Source organism: Pinus tabuliformis, chromosome Q (assembly GCF_031772625.1).
Source record: "Pinus tabuliformis cultivar Carrire ecotype Pingquan chromosome Q, CPIR1, whole genome shotgun sequence".
NCBI classification, from domain to species: domain Eukaryota; kingdom Viridiplantae; phylum Streptophyta; class Pinopsida; order Pinales; family Pinaceae; genus Pinus; species Pinus tabuliformis.
Genome location: NC_142296.1, coordinates 715,145,405 through 715,159,613, shown reverse-complemented (window position 1 = coordinate 715,159,613; position 14,209 = coordinate 715,145,405).

Genomic DNA, 14,209 nt, shown 5'->3' with positions numbered 1-14,209 from the left:
TAATAGTGGGGACAGGCACCAGTGCATCCTCAGTGCCACACCAGTGAACTGAAGATTCACTCATAAATAACTCATGCATGTCAGTTCAAAGGAAGACCCAGTTGTGATCAGAGTTCAGGGACAATGTACTATCAGTTGTATAATTTTCCGAGTTATACAGATGGTGCATGCAATCAGTAGAAGGCCTATGATGGACTACGCAATTATGGTGAGGGATTTTACCAATTAAATATGGGTGAATTCTCTCAGGAATTGCGCAAGGAAGTAGGGGCTTGGAAGGCAGCATATTTGGCTAAGTGTTGGCTTGAACTGGCTTGTGAAGCAAAGAGTTAAATTGTACTAGTGCGAAAATTGTTAAAAACAAAAAATAATTAAATTTTCTTCTCAGATTTTCTGGTTAATACAATATAGATAGTCGATGTTTTTAGCAGTTGCTTTCCTCATAGAAATATTGTGTTATGTGTGATTGATATTCTTCCTTTTGTACTTATTGTTTTCATCGATCAATTTTAGTTTCCACTGAAGAGTAGACTCTTGTCTTGTGTTTTAGCATATCACATAAGTTGTTGAATCTACAGTAAAAATATACATGGTATTAGAGCTGAAGACAGTATAGAAGAGGAGAATTCGAATTTTTTGTGCTGGTGAAAATTGAATTTGCAATTTCATACTTCAAAGCAGCAATATGTCAATTTACGGTTTGCGACTTGAGTATGCCTTGGAGGGTAGCTCGAATTACATAGCTTGGAAGGACAGGATGGAGGCAACGCTAAAAGACAATGGCCTCAAGGAATTCATCGATCATGACATTCTTAAGATTCCAACATCGGATGCTAAAGATCTCGTTGAATGGAGAAAGTGTGTGGCAAAAGCAATAAGGATTATCCTGGAAGGAGTTCGAGACAACATTGTCTCGAGTCTCGATGGCAAGGATACTCCATACTCAATGTGGAAGGCATTGACGGACCTGTTTCAAAATAGCAATGACCATAGGAAGTTGGCATTGAAAGACAAACTCAAAAAGATCAAGATGGAGAAAGGCGACTTAATTCCGAATTACTTGACCAAGTTCACCCATTATTGGGATGAGCTTGGAAGTGTCGGGATTACTATTGCCGAAGATGATATGGTGAGCCTAACTCTTCTAGGACTTCCCAAGAGTTGGCATAGTCACCAAGACTCTGTTAATGGGAGGGAGAAGATACCAGATTGGGAGCGGCTGTGGTCGGATTTGGTACAAGAATAAATTCAGCGAAACACCAGAGATGGGACCTCTTCCAAAAAAGTGGAAGAATACTTTGCATTAGTGAGAAAATAAAAGAAATCCAAGGGAAAGAATTCCCAAGGCGAGGCAGGTGAAAAGAAGGACTTGTCGAAAGTCAAGTGTTTTCACTATCACGAGTATGGGCACTATGCCGTGAATTACCCACAGAAGAAAGCAAGCAAGAAGGAGCCAGCAATAGTGACAGAAGGTGAAGGTCTAGCTTCACAATTCAAACTTGATTTCACTCTCATTTCATGCATGGCCAATGCTGTAATGGGAAGTGTGTGGTATCTCGATAGTGGTGCCTTATTCCATATGACGGGGAATAGAGATCTTTTCATTGACTCTAAGGAGAAAGACCTCAAGTATAACATAGAGTTTGGAGATGATGGGAGGTATAGTGCTACCAGGATTGGTACAGTTACCTTTCAGAGGGAGTCTATCTCCCCTCTTAGAATCACATATTTGATTATATGACTAAAGAAGAATCTTGTTTCCATCGTGGTATTGGAAGACTGTGGCTATGATGTGATTTTTAATAAGGGAAAGGTTTTCCTTAGACACATCACCACAGGACAGGTGAAACAGATCAGTGGTATCAGAGCAAGTTACAATTCCATGGGAATGAGGGTTTCATGCATATTTCAATTTCAAATTTTTGCAGCAATATTCAACAAACTTCAAGTATGCGTTGCGACCTCCACATAGGACTTTCTTTGGCCAAGCAGGAAGAATCTTTCTTTTTTCATTTTTTTGCAGGAATTTTTTTTTTTTGCGGCAAGTTTGTAGATCAGATCTGAAACATTTGGTACAATATTTATAAAAATAAATAACAGATCTGGATTCCTTGTGAGAAAATACCAAAATTCAAACAAACAAAAAAATTGGCCAAATCGAAGTCTGAATGATGGAGATATCGCTGATTTAAAATCAGTTATGTTGTAGAATTTTTTTCTGACAACTAGTGGACAGCGACTCTCCTATCATTTTTTGAAGTTTTTGTGCAGAATTTTAGAAAAATGATTTTAGATCTAAGCTCCTCTTGAAAAATCACCCAATTTCAAAAAAAAAAGGGTCGAATCCGAGTTGGCATGTGGGAGATATCGCTCATTTAAAATCAACTATTTTTTCCGAACTTTTGTGATGGTGAATAAAATTGCAGCGCGAATTGAAGATTCTAGGGTGTCCAAATAAGGATTTTCAATACATGGGAAGATGCAAAATGATCTTTCTGCTTCCAAAAACAGGTTATAATAAATATTTTGAGTTATATTGACCAAGTTATGTCCATTTTAATTCTAGAGCAACATTCGGAGCGGGTCCCCCGGAGACGTGCCTTCCCACCCCACTTTAGTAAGCACTTGCTTCACATTCATCAATTTCATCATAGCAAAATTTGGCTTGGGTTATTTGGAAACGTGCCCTCCCACCCCAGGCTATGTAGGCACATGTTACTTCATCAACAACCAACATCATGATTATGGGTCAACTACAGAAAGCCCTTGTCATCGAAGTCCATTTGCTAGGCCGCACACTGTTAGTATCACAGTTTGCCACAAGCATTACAAGGTATCTCTATCCTCAGATCTTCGTTTTTCATGGTTATGGGTCATCCACAAACCCACACTTCATCGAAGTCCATTTTCTAGACCGCATACTATCAGTATCACAATTTGTCACAAGCATTACATGGTATTTCTATCCTCAGATATTCGTTCATCATGGTTATGGGTCATCCACAAACCCACACTTCATCGAAGTCCATTTGCTAGGCCGCACACTGTCAATATCACAATTGGACACAAGAATTACAGGGTATCTCTATCCTCAGATCTTCATTCATTATGGTTATGGGTTAACGACATAAAACCCTTCTCTTCAGTGGCTCTTCATATTCAACAAAGGCTTCGCCAGAGGGAACTTCACGCAATGGGGACCATTCCTTCTTAAGGAGGGAGGAATGATCCAAATGGAAAATGGCATCAACCCATGGTATTCATCCACCCATGTTATTCATTCACACATGGAATTTACCCATGGTATTGTAAGTGGCATCCACTCATGGTATTCATCCACCCATGGAATTAACCTGTGGTATTGAGACATCTACCCGTGGTATTCATTCACCCATGGAATTGACCCGTGGTATTATAACTGAAAAATACTATAAGTAACAAGTCGCATTTTCTAAAATGACAGATGGTCTGCAAAAATGTAGCCTTTATAGTTATTATTGGTTTTAATAAAAAGTTTCTTTGTGGTTTTATTTGCTGCGTGTTCTGTCATTTTCTTTCTAGCATTGCAATTCTTCAAATCTTCAGAGCCTCCCCCACAAGATCCATTTCAATATTTTAGATCTTAGGGGCCTCTCCCCAAGATCCAGATCAATTATTGCATTCATTGTTAAAACAAATAAAATTAGTCCCCGGAGAAAGCACTTGTGACACTACGACCCTCAATTGAAGGATCAATCTAATTAAGGGAAAGTCTATGGGTTGTATTTTATGGTGTTGGATTCTTTTTATTTTATTGTTAGATCTATGGTGTAAATTACATTTGTACTAAAAGGCACATCTCTAATTTGGTACCAAGGATATGTAAAGTGGGAAACATTGATGTCATCATAGGTCAACCCATATAATATTGAATAAAAAACAATCACATATAATGTTTTATCTTTTAGATCTAAATGTTTGAATCATGGGTTCTCATCTAATTCCATTTTGATAAGAATTTTTTGTTGGGGAGTTAAATTTTGTTGTCACAAGTTGTTAACAAAATTTTCATATCTTCACCCCTTAAGGAAGAGTGGTGGTGGGTAAGCCACATAATATTATCAAAGCATCAGTTAATCTTTACAACTCGTGTATGGAATGGTTAGAGTGTAAGAAGCAACATAAGACTTTTCATCAAAAATAGTGTGCAAATATTTTATCAAGAAGTGTTGTTCTTGTTGGGAAGAATATCTTACAAGAAAAAATGTGTTGTTATTACTATCAAAGATTTTGTTGAAAGTGTTAGATACTATTGGTTGTAACTATTATGCTCTGGTTTGGTTCGATCTAATCAAGCTCTTTATTTTGGATTAATATTTTCCTTGATTTAGTTTTAGCGTGGATTTGATTTTTTTATATTGTTGTTGCATTCATTGTTCAAACAAGTAAAATAGTCCCTAGAGAATGCACTTATCACACTATGGATCTCAACTTATAAATCAATCTAATTAAGTAAAATCCTACAAATAGGTTATACCTGATGGTGTTTGATTATTTTTTATTTTATTGTTAGATATATGGCGCTAAATTACATTTGTGCTAAGAGGCACTTGTGTAATTGGTATGAGAGAGGTGTAACATGGGTAACATTGATGTCATCATAGGTCAACCCATATAATATTATAAATAAATAAAAATTGCATTGTTAATGTTTTATTTTTTAGATCTAAATGTTTAAATCATGGGTTCTCTTGTAATTCCATTATGATAAGAAACATTTTCTTGAGAGTTTAATTCTGTTATCAAAGTTGTTTGCAAGAAATTCCATATCCCCACCCCTTACTTAAGTAAGAGTGATGGTGGGTAAGCCACATAATAGTATCAAAGCATTGTGTGCAAAGATTCCATCGGGAAGTGTTATTATTGTTGAGAATAATCTCTTACATCACAAAATATATATCATCACTACTATCAAGGATTTTGTTGAAAATGCTTAGTATTATTGGAAGAATTATCCTTGCGAAATAAACTAGGTTGTAACTATTATGTTTTAATTTATCTTTGTAGAAATTTCTGTTTTCCCACCACGGTTTTCAGTTTCTCCTTATTTCTCCCATATAGTTAAATTCTCTTTCCCATAACCATACATTTAACAAGCTGAAGAAAAAAAATAAATAAATAATAATAAATAAATAAATAAAATTGCTGAAAACACAAATTCTGGAAATTTTACAGAATGTTGGAAATTGCAGAAATAAAAATCAGCAGTAATAAACAGCCATTAAAACACATTTAAACACTAAGATTTTTTGTCAATGTGACCCTGGAAAGACCCCTACAACTCTTGGGGAAAACCAGTTTGAGAGCTCTTCTTTATTTCTGAAAATTGTCTTTTACAGTGAGAAATTTTCAGCAAAAAATCAGCAAGCAAATTTACAACTTATCTCTTTTCCCATGCTTCACAGCAAACTGGAAATTACAACAAACAGGACAGCAATAAATGTTGTACAGTCTCCTCGATTTTCATGCCCACTTTCAGCATTAAATGTTGTTATATGGCCCTCGTTTTACGTGTAGAAAAACCAGCAAACTGCTCCTCGATTTTTGTGCAAACCTCTCCTCGAAAATCGTGCCAAAATCTGCCTTTCACTGTGTGATGAATCAGCTGTACAAATCTGCTCAACTGCTGCCTTGGAATGTGTGCCAAGCTGCTGTCTCCTTCTCCTCCCTGCTCAGAAATCTCTCTTGCTCTCTTGCTCTCCTTCTCTCAATCTGCTCATGAAAGAATTGAATCGAATGTAATCTTTTCCTCATTTTTCTCCCTTAATATAACTCCAAGTGACTTTTGAGTGATCTCTAAATCCAATGGCTGAAATAGATTTAGATCAATGGCTGAGATTAAATGCTCATTTAAATCTCACTTTTTATTTTTTAATTCACCCCACTTTAATAAGGACCCACTTAGTCATTTATTTCCAAAGTCACTTTTCCTTTCTAATTTTTCATTGACTTTATAAAAGTCACTTTAAAATTAGACTTAGTAACTTTATCACTTAAAGTCATTTTTAAATTAGATTTAACTTTATAAAATTATAAAGTCACTTTAAAAGAAAAATTAAATTCTTTTGGACACTTTTCCCTAGGCCAAAGATCAAAGCCTAAGGGAACCACCTGTCCTCCGGTACCAAATTTCAACACTCCCTCTTACCGAGGAAGGTGTTCCTCACCACACCCATCTTGTCTCTGAAGTAAACATGCTTGCCCCGTGGTAAGGCTTTGGTAAGGATATCTACAACCTGCTCATCAGTGGAAATATACTCAAGCTTCACAACTCCCTTCTGAACATAGTCTCTAATGAAACGATATATGATCCCGATATGCTTTGACCTGTCATGAAATACTGGATTCTCCGTGAGTTTAATGCAACTCTGATTATCATAGTAAATCACTGAAGGTCTCAACGGCTGACCAAATAAGCCAAACAACATCTTGCGAAGCCAGATAGCCTCACAACTAGCTAGACTGGCTGCCATATACTCTGCTTCCGCTGAACTCAGTGCTACTGACTGCTGCATCCAGTTGAACCATGACACTACTATTGAACCCAACCCAAAACAGCACCCTGAAGTGCTCTTCCTATCAGAAGCACAACCTGCCCAATCAGAATCAGTGTATCCTGCCAATCTCACTCCATTTCCTTGCCTGTAGTCCAGACCATAATCCACTGTCCCCTGCAAGTACCGCAAAATGTGTTTTGCAGCCACCCAGTGAACCTTCCTAGGCTCACACATAAACTGATTCATCGTGTTGACTGCAAAACAGATATCTGGTCTAGTGTTGATCAAATACATCAAGGAACCAATCAGCTGCCTATACAATGTGGGATCCACCAACTCGGAATCCGAAGCACGAAGCTTCTTCCAGTTGGTGATCATTGGTGTCGACATGGGTCTACAATCCTCCATGTGGAATCTGCTAAGGATGTTCACAATATACTTCCCCTGCCCCAGGAAGAAATGCCCCTCCTCCTGCCACACCTCCAAACCCAAAAAGTAATGCATCAAGTCGATGTCCTTCATCTCAAACTCCGTCGCAAGATCTTTCTTGCAGTGCTCTATGAGTCTCTCAGCACCTGTAATGATCAAGTCATCCACATACAGCACCAGAATGAGAGGCTCCTCACTAATCACAATAAAGTAAAGGTTCGGATATGCCGCACTCTTTGTGAAACCCATCCCCTGCAAACATGTATCTATCCTAGAGTACCAAGCTCTGGGAGCTTGCTTCAGGCCATAAAGGGCCTTCTTCAGTCTGCACACATGAGACTCCTTCCCATGCACCTCAAAGCCCTGTGGCTGCTCAATGTACACCTCCTCTTGTATGAAGCCATTGAGAAATGCGGTTTTCACATCCATCTGGTGGATCTTCCAACCCATCTCTGTTGTTATCGATATAATAGAGTGGATCGAAGTATATCGAGCCACGGGAGCGAAGGTCTCCTCATAATCAACTCCCTCTACCTAGGAGAACCCTCTAGCCACAAACCTCGCTTTGAATTTCTCAATGCTGCCATCTGCAGCATGCTTTACCTTGTAAAGCCATCTGGAAGTAACCACGGATTTGCCCTCAGGCCTCGGTACCACCTCCCAAACATCATTCTTCATGATAGAAGAATACTCCTCCTGCATGGCCTCTCTCCAGACCTGCTGGCTAGCTGCCTCCTCATAGCTAGAATGGTCCCTCTCCTCAGAGTCAAGGATGCTGGCAACCATCGCCATATAGCTACAAAACCTCTCAGGTGGTCTACTCTCTCTGACCGGCCTCTTCGGCTCAACAGCAGATGTGGCATCTCTCAAGGTGCCCTGAAGCCACTTGGGCTTTCTCTTTCCTGAGCATGCTTCTCCCATAGGAGAATGAAACTCCTCCTCATCATCATCATTAGGAGCCTGAAATCCTGACTGTCTGTCTATTGTCCTCCTGCCTGCACCTGAACTTGTAGAAGCTGAGGCACCGTGTGAACTGTCCATCAATGGACTCCCTAGTGAACTGCTCTGTATGCTGCCCGGAGCACCACCCCTCTGGCTCGGCGAGCCACTGCTCACTGACGGGCCTGACATCCTCATAGATGTATCTCCGGATCCTCCTGATCCCTGCCCACTGGATCCCTGCGACTGACTCAACTGCTGCTGAGGGTCTGGCTGATCCAAATACTCTAACTCCCATGACCTCCTAAAGGCCCTGTCCTCCTCGAACTTCACATCCCGTCTGACAACAACTCTCCTCTGTGCAGGAATGTAAATCCGAAAGGCCTTTGAGGTCTCACTGTAGCCCACAAAGATACCCTTCTCTGCGGTGGGCTCTAGTTTGGTCCTCTTCTCCTTGGGTATATAGGAGTATGTAATGCATCCAAAGATATGAAGATGACCAATATCAAGCTTCTTCCCAGAGAAAGCCTCCTCCGGAGTCATGTGCCCCAAGGCACGATGCCGACTCCTATTCTGCAAGTAAACAGCTGTCTGGCAGGCCTCTGCCCACAAGAACAATGGCAACCCCTGATCATGTAACATGGCTTTGGCAGCCCCTATGATGGATCTATTCTTCCTCTTCGCAACCTCGTTCTGCTGGGGGTTGTAAGGAACAGTGAACTCCCTCCTAATGCCTGCCTCCGCACAATAGTCAACAAACTCTCCAAGGGTGTACTCTCCTCCATTGTCCAACCTTAAGGACTTGATCTTTCGACCTGTCTGAGTCTCCACAAAAGCTCTGAACTCCTGAAACCGCTTGAAGACCTCACTCTTGGTCTTCAAAAAATAAATCCAAGTCCTCTTGGAGTGATCATCAATGAATAAAACATAGTACTCATATCCACTCAAGGAAACATGAGACATCTGACCGCTCACATCGGAATGAATCAAATCAAGTATCCCCGTCGCTCTGATGTCACTGCTGGGAAAAGGGGATTTGGAAAATTTGCCCATCGCACAACCTCTGCAAGTATCAAAGTGATCAGTACTGAAATCTAGCACACCTATAGTGATCTCCCGCAATGTCCTCAAGGCTCCATGATACATATGTCCCATCCTGCGGTGCCAAATCTCACACAGCTCAGAACTGCTAGCTCTGTTGTCGGTACTACTGCTCAATGCCAAAAGGAGCTGGAATGCAAACTTGTACACCTTTGCATGGCGTACACCTATCACTCTAGCTGAATCAGCTGGAGTGCCCCTGGGATACATCAACACCTGTCCTCCCCTGAACAGTACCTCATATCCTCTGTCCTCCAAAGCTGAGACAGATATGAGGTTCTTCCTCATCCCTAGCACATAAAGAACCTCTGACACCTTCAAGGGAGGTTTGGACTCCCTCTGAAATGTCACTGTCCCCACCCCAACTACTCTAACAACTCTATCATCACCGAGTACTACCTCAATATCAGTGTCACTCTCTAAAAGCTTTGAGAAGTACTCACGAACTCCTGTCATATGACGTGAAGCCCCACTATCCACATACCAGATACCTGAAGATGCTCCGCTAATCGAGGGAAAAGCATGCTCCCTCTGAACCTGTGTGGCAGGTGATCCTGCACTAGAGGACTCACACGTAGTGAACGCAAACTCTCGGTCAAAACGACCAGCAAAGTCCTCAATCTCTGCTGAAGCTGCCACGTCCTGGTTCTTTCCCTTCTTCTTCTTCTTCTCCGGACACACAACTGCATAGTGTCCCATCTTTTGACAATTCCAACGCTTCACCTTGGAATAGTCCTTTTGTGTATTCCCATGTTTACCTTTACCTTTGCCTTTGCCCCCACCACTGCTTGTGGAAGCTGCTTCTTCACTTTGCCTTTCTTGCCTCCTGCCACCAGTGCTACATCCTCATCCTGCTCAACTGGCTTGGCTGCCCCAAGCTGACCTTTCCTGATCTCTGTCTGAATGCAATCATCCCAAAACCTCTCTCATGTGGGAAGGGTCTCACGTGCACAAACCAGCAAAGTTCAACCATGAACGAGGGAGGCCATTCACTGCAATCCGCACCAACTCAATGGGTAGAATGGCCTCTTCAATCACTGCCAACTCATCTCTCACATTAGTAATCTTTGTAAGATATCCAGCTGCACTATCATTACCCATCTTAATGTTCTTCAGCTTCTCCTTTAGGACCATCTTCTGGTTCTCATTGGTACTCTGGTAGAGATTGGACAATGTTGTCCACATCTCATAGGCATTGCTCTTTCCTCTCACATGAGGAATGCAATGGTCTTTGATTCTGTCTAGAATCAGCCACTTACCCTTGTTGTTCTTTTTATTATAAGTTGTCAACTGAGTAGCATCAGTAGGCACAACAACAGGGTTCTGTGTGGTATGCACCATGATATCCCAGACTTCTGCCTCCTCAAAGATACTGTGCATTCTCTCCTTCCAAACGCTGTAATTTATATGCCCATCCAGCCTATCCTCCACCCTCAATCTCAATGACATCCTGTTGTCCTAAAACTGAAAAATAGCACTGTTGTAGTAAAGATAAAACTGTTGTTTATGAAAAAATCAACTTGCTGAAATTTTCTGAGTGAAAAATCAGCAACTGTAATTTTTCCTTTTGCTGTCCCAAACTGCCCTTCAACACTCAAGCTCTGATACCATGTAGAAATTTCTATTTTCCCACCCCGGTTTTCAGTTTCTCCTTATTTCTCCCATATAGTTAAATGCCCTTTCCCATAACCATACATTTAACAAGCTGAAAAAAATAAAAATAAAAATAAAATAATAAATAAATAAATTTGCTGAAAACACAAATTCTGGAAATTTTACAGAATGCTGGAAATTGCATAAATAAAAATCAGCAATAATAAACAGTCATTAAAACACATTTAAACACTGAGATTTTTTGTTAATGTGACCCTAGAAAAACCCCCTACAACTCTTGGAGAAAACCAGTTTGAGAGCTCTTCTTTACTTCTAAAAATTGTCTTTTACAGTGAGAAATTTTCAGCAAAAAATCAGTAAGCAAATTTACAACTTATCTATTTTCCCATGCTTCACAGCAAACTGGAAATTACAGCAAACAGGACAACAATAAATGTTGTACAGTCTCCTCGATTTTCGTGCCCACTTTTCAGCATTAAATGCTGCTATATGGCCCTCGTTTTGCGTGCAGAAAAACCAGCAAACTGCTCCTCGATTTTTGTGCAAACCTCTCCTCGAAAATTGTGTCAAAATCTGCCTTTCACTGTGTGCTGAATCAGCGGTACAAATTTGCTCAACTGTTGTCTTGGAATGTGTGCCAAGCTGCTGTCTCCTCCTCCCTGCTCAAAAATCTCTCTTGCTCTCTTGCTCTCCTTCTCCCAATCTGCTCATGAAAGAATTGAATCGAATGTAATATTTTCCTCATTTTCCTCTCTTAATATAACTCCAAGTGACTTTTGAGTGATCCAAGTGACTTTTGGGTGATCTCTAAATCCAATGGCTGAAATAGATTTAGATCAATGGTTGAGATTAAATGTTCATTTAAATCTCACTTTTTATTTTTTAATTCACCCCACTTTAATAAGGACCCACTTAGTCATTTATTTCCAAAGTCACTTTTCCTTTCTAATTTTTCATTGACTTTATAAAAGTCACTTTAAAATTAGACTTAGTAACTTTATCACTTAAAGTCACTTTTAAATTAGATTTAACTTTATAAAATTATAAAGTCACTTTAGGAGAAAAATTAAATTCTTTTGGACACTTTTCACTAGGTCAAAGATCAAAGCCCAAGGGAACCACCTGTCCTCTGGTACCAAATTTCAACAATCTTTTATTATCTTTTTGGATTAATCTTTTCCTTGATTTAGTTTGGTTAGTAAAAGTTTGATATGTTTTATATTATTATTGCATTCATTATTCAAACAAATAGAAGAGTCCCTAGAGAATGCACTTGTCACGCTAAATCAAGTAAACATATTCTTGCAATTAAGGAAAAGCCTATGGTTGGGTTATTTTTTATATTGTTTGATTCTTTTTTATTTTATTGTTAGATCTATGGTGCTAAATTACATGTGTACTAAGAGGCGCCTTTATAAATTGGGTTGAGGGATATGTAACATGGGTAACATTGATGTCTTCATAGGTCAACCTATATAATATTGAATTAAAACAAATGTTTGAATCATGGATTCTCATGTAATTCCATTATGATAAGAAGCTTTTTCCTAAGAGTTTAATTTTATGGGTAAGCCACAAAAAGGTATCAAAGGTACCTTTGCAACTCATGTATGGGTTGGTTAGAGTTTAAAAATCAATGTAAGAATTTTCATATAATTAAGTAAAAGTTTATGGTTGAGTTGTGTTTAATGGTGTTTGATTCTTTTTTATTTTATTGTTTTAGATATATGACACTAAATTACATTTGTTAGATCTCAAGTGGTTGGGAGGAATGATTAGTATCATCCCCACCCAAGTTTCTACAAATGGCATGTTGAACTCATAATAAGTATATTGTTATAATGGCATTGAACTTTGTTGATTCACCTTGTGTCCTTAGAATTATAAGTTTGACCTTTGGTATCATCTTTGAAACGAAAAGAGTGTAAGTTCTCAAGGTTTTTGCCTTGATAACCTAGAAACAAACAAACCAAAAATTAATTGACTCATTGTAATAAAAACAAATCATGCCTCAGTATTTGGAGTATGTTTATAATCATTTTTGCAAGAATTTTTTGTTTATATAGAAAAATACCAACTTATCAAAGTGAAAAGCTCCTCAACAATAATGGAAGAAGTTGAATTGAAAAGTATTTCAAAAAAGTGTCAAATATCAATACAAAAGTTCAAGGGGAAAGACACATTTACAAGGAAAGTACATTCATTGAATTTAGAAATCTTCAATACATAAATGCAAAATGAAGTAAATATTTTTAATAGCCATACTTCAAAAATTGTGAAGGAAAATGCCATATTTTAATAAAAATGTAATGCATCAAAAGAATCCTCCATACAATTAGAAGAATCCACAAAATCTATTCTATCAATAAAGAAACAAAGCTCATTCAAAAAGAGACAAATATTGTGTAGCATTCCATTGTGCATATATACATCAATTTTAAATCACCACAACAATAAAGAATTATTTTAAATTAACATTTGGATACACAAAAGAACCACCCGCGCATAACATCAAGAAGACTCGCCATAATTGGCAAACAAAGAAGGGATCAAGTGTGGGAGTACCATGCAATATGCATGTGAATTGTTCACCAATAATTTAATTTAGTGATAGTAATTCAAGAACTCATGATATCAACTTGGAAGCTACATCTTTATGAAGATTAAAAGGCACCTTGACGATGCCCTACTTGGTTCAAGTAGTCTTTGTCAAAGCGAAGACTCTAAAGAATAAAGAATGTTTTCATTGATATTTTCCATTGTATTATAAGCTTTATGATGGGGTGTCAAAAGTATTGGGCTTATTTAATGAAACAAAGTCACAATCTAAAACGGATTGTTAAAATGATAATTAGATAAAGTAACTCAAAAAGCCACTTTCTAAATATGGGATAGAAAATTTACAAGTTCACCATCAAACATTAAAACTATGCTGAAACTGTGCTTTATGGGATCTATAAAGTTCAACTTCATTGGTACCTAAAAAGGCAATTCAAGTAAAACAATAATAGAATGGATATACAATTTATATGACCTTAATAATACAAACATTGGAAGAAGGACAAATAATCAAGGGCTATAAAGTGCAAACTTGAAAAGGTCAAAAGGGCTATAAAGTGCAAACTTGAAAAGGGATATGAAAGCCAAAACAATTGTTCGAGGTTATAAGAAGTTCAGATTTGAACATATAAAAAAGAAAGAGAAATCCAGTGGTTAAATATCTAGCAAATTTAGCATCCAAGGATGATAAAATCCCAGATGAAGAAAATTGTTTAATAATAAAAGTGAAAGTAAACTGGATAAATGACGACTAAAAATCAATTCCAACATTTCAATTAGTGAATTATATTGTCATGTAAGTTGGTTATTTATGCGTTAGTGAATAAATTTGTCACTCTCAATCTTTTTGGCTTCAAATCATTTTATCAAAAAAAATGCTTCATCTTTTGCAACCACCCTAAATAAAAAGTTATTTTATTTATTGTTTTATTTATTGTTTGCATTGAAAAGGTGTTTAGCACTCTTGCCCCTTATTAAGAACTTTAGCGTTGTCCTATAAGAGATTTAACATTAGGATACCACCAGTCCAC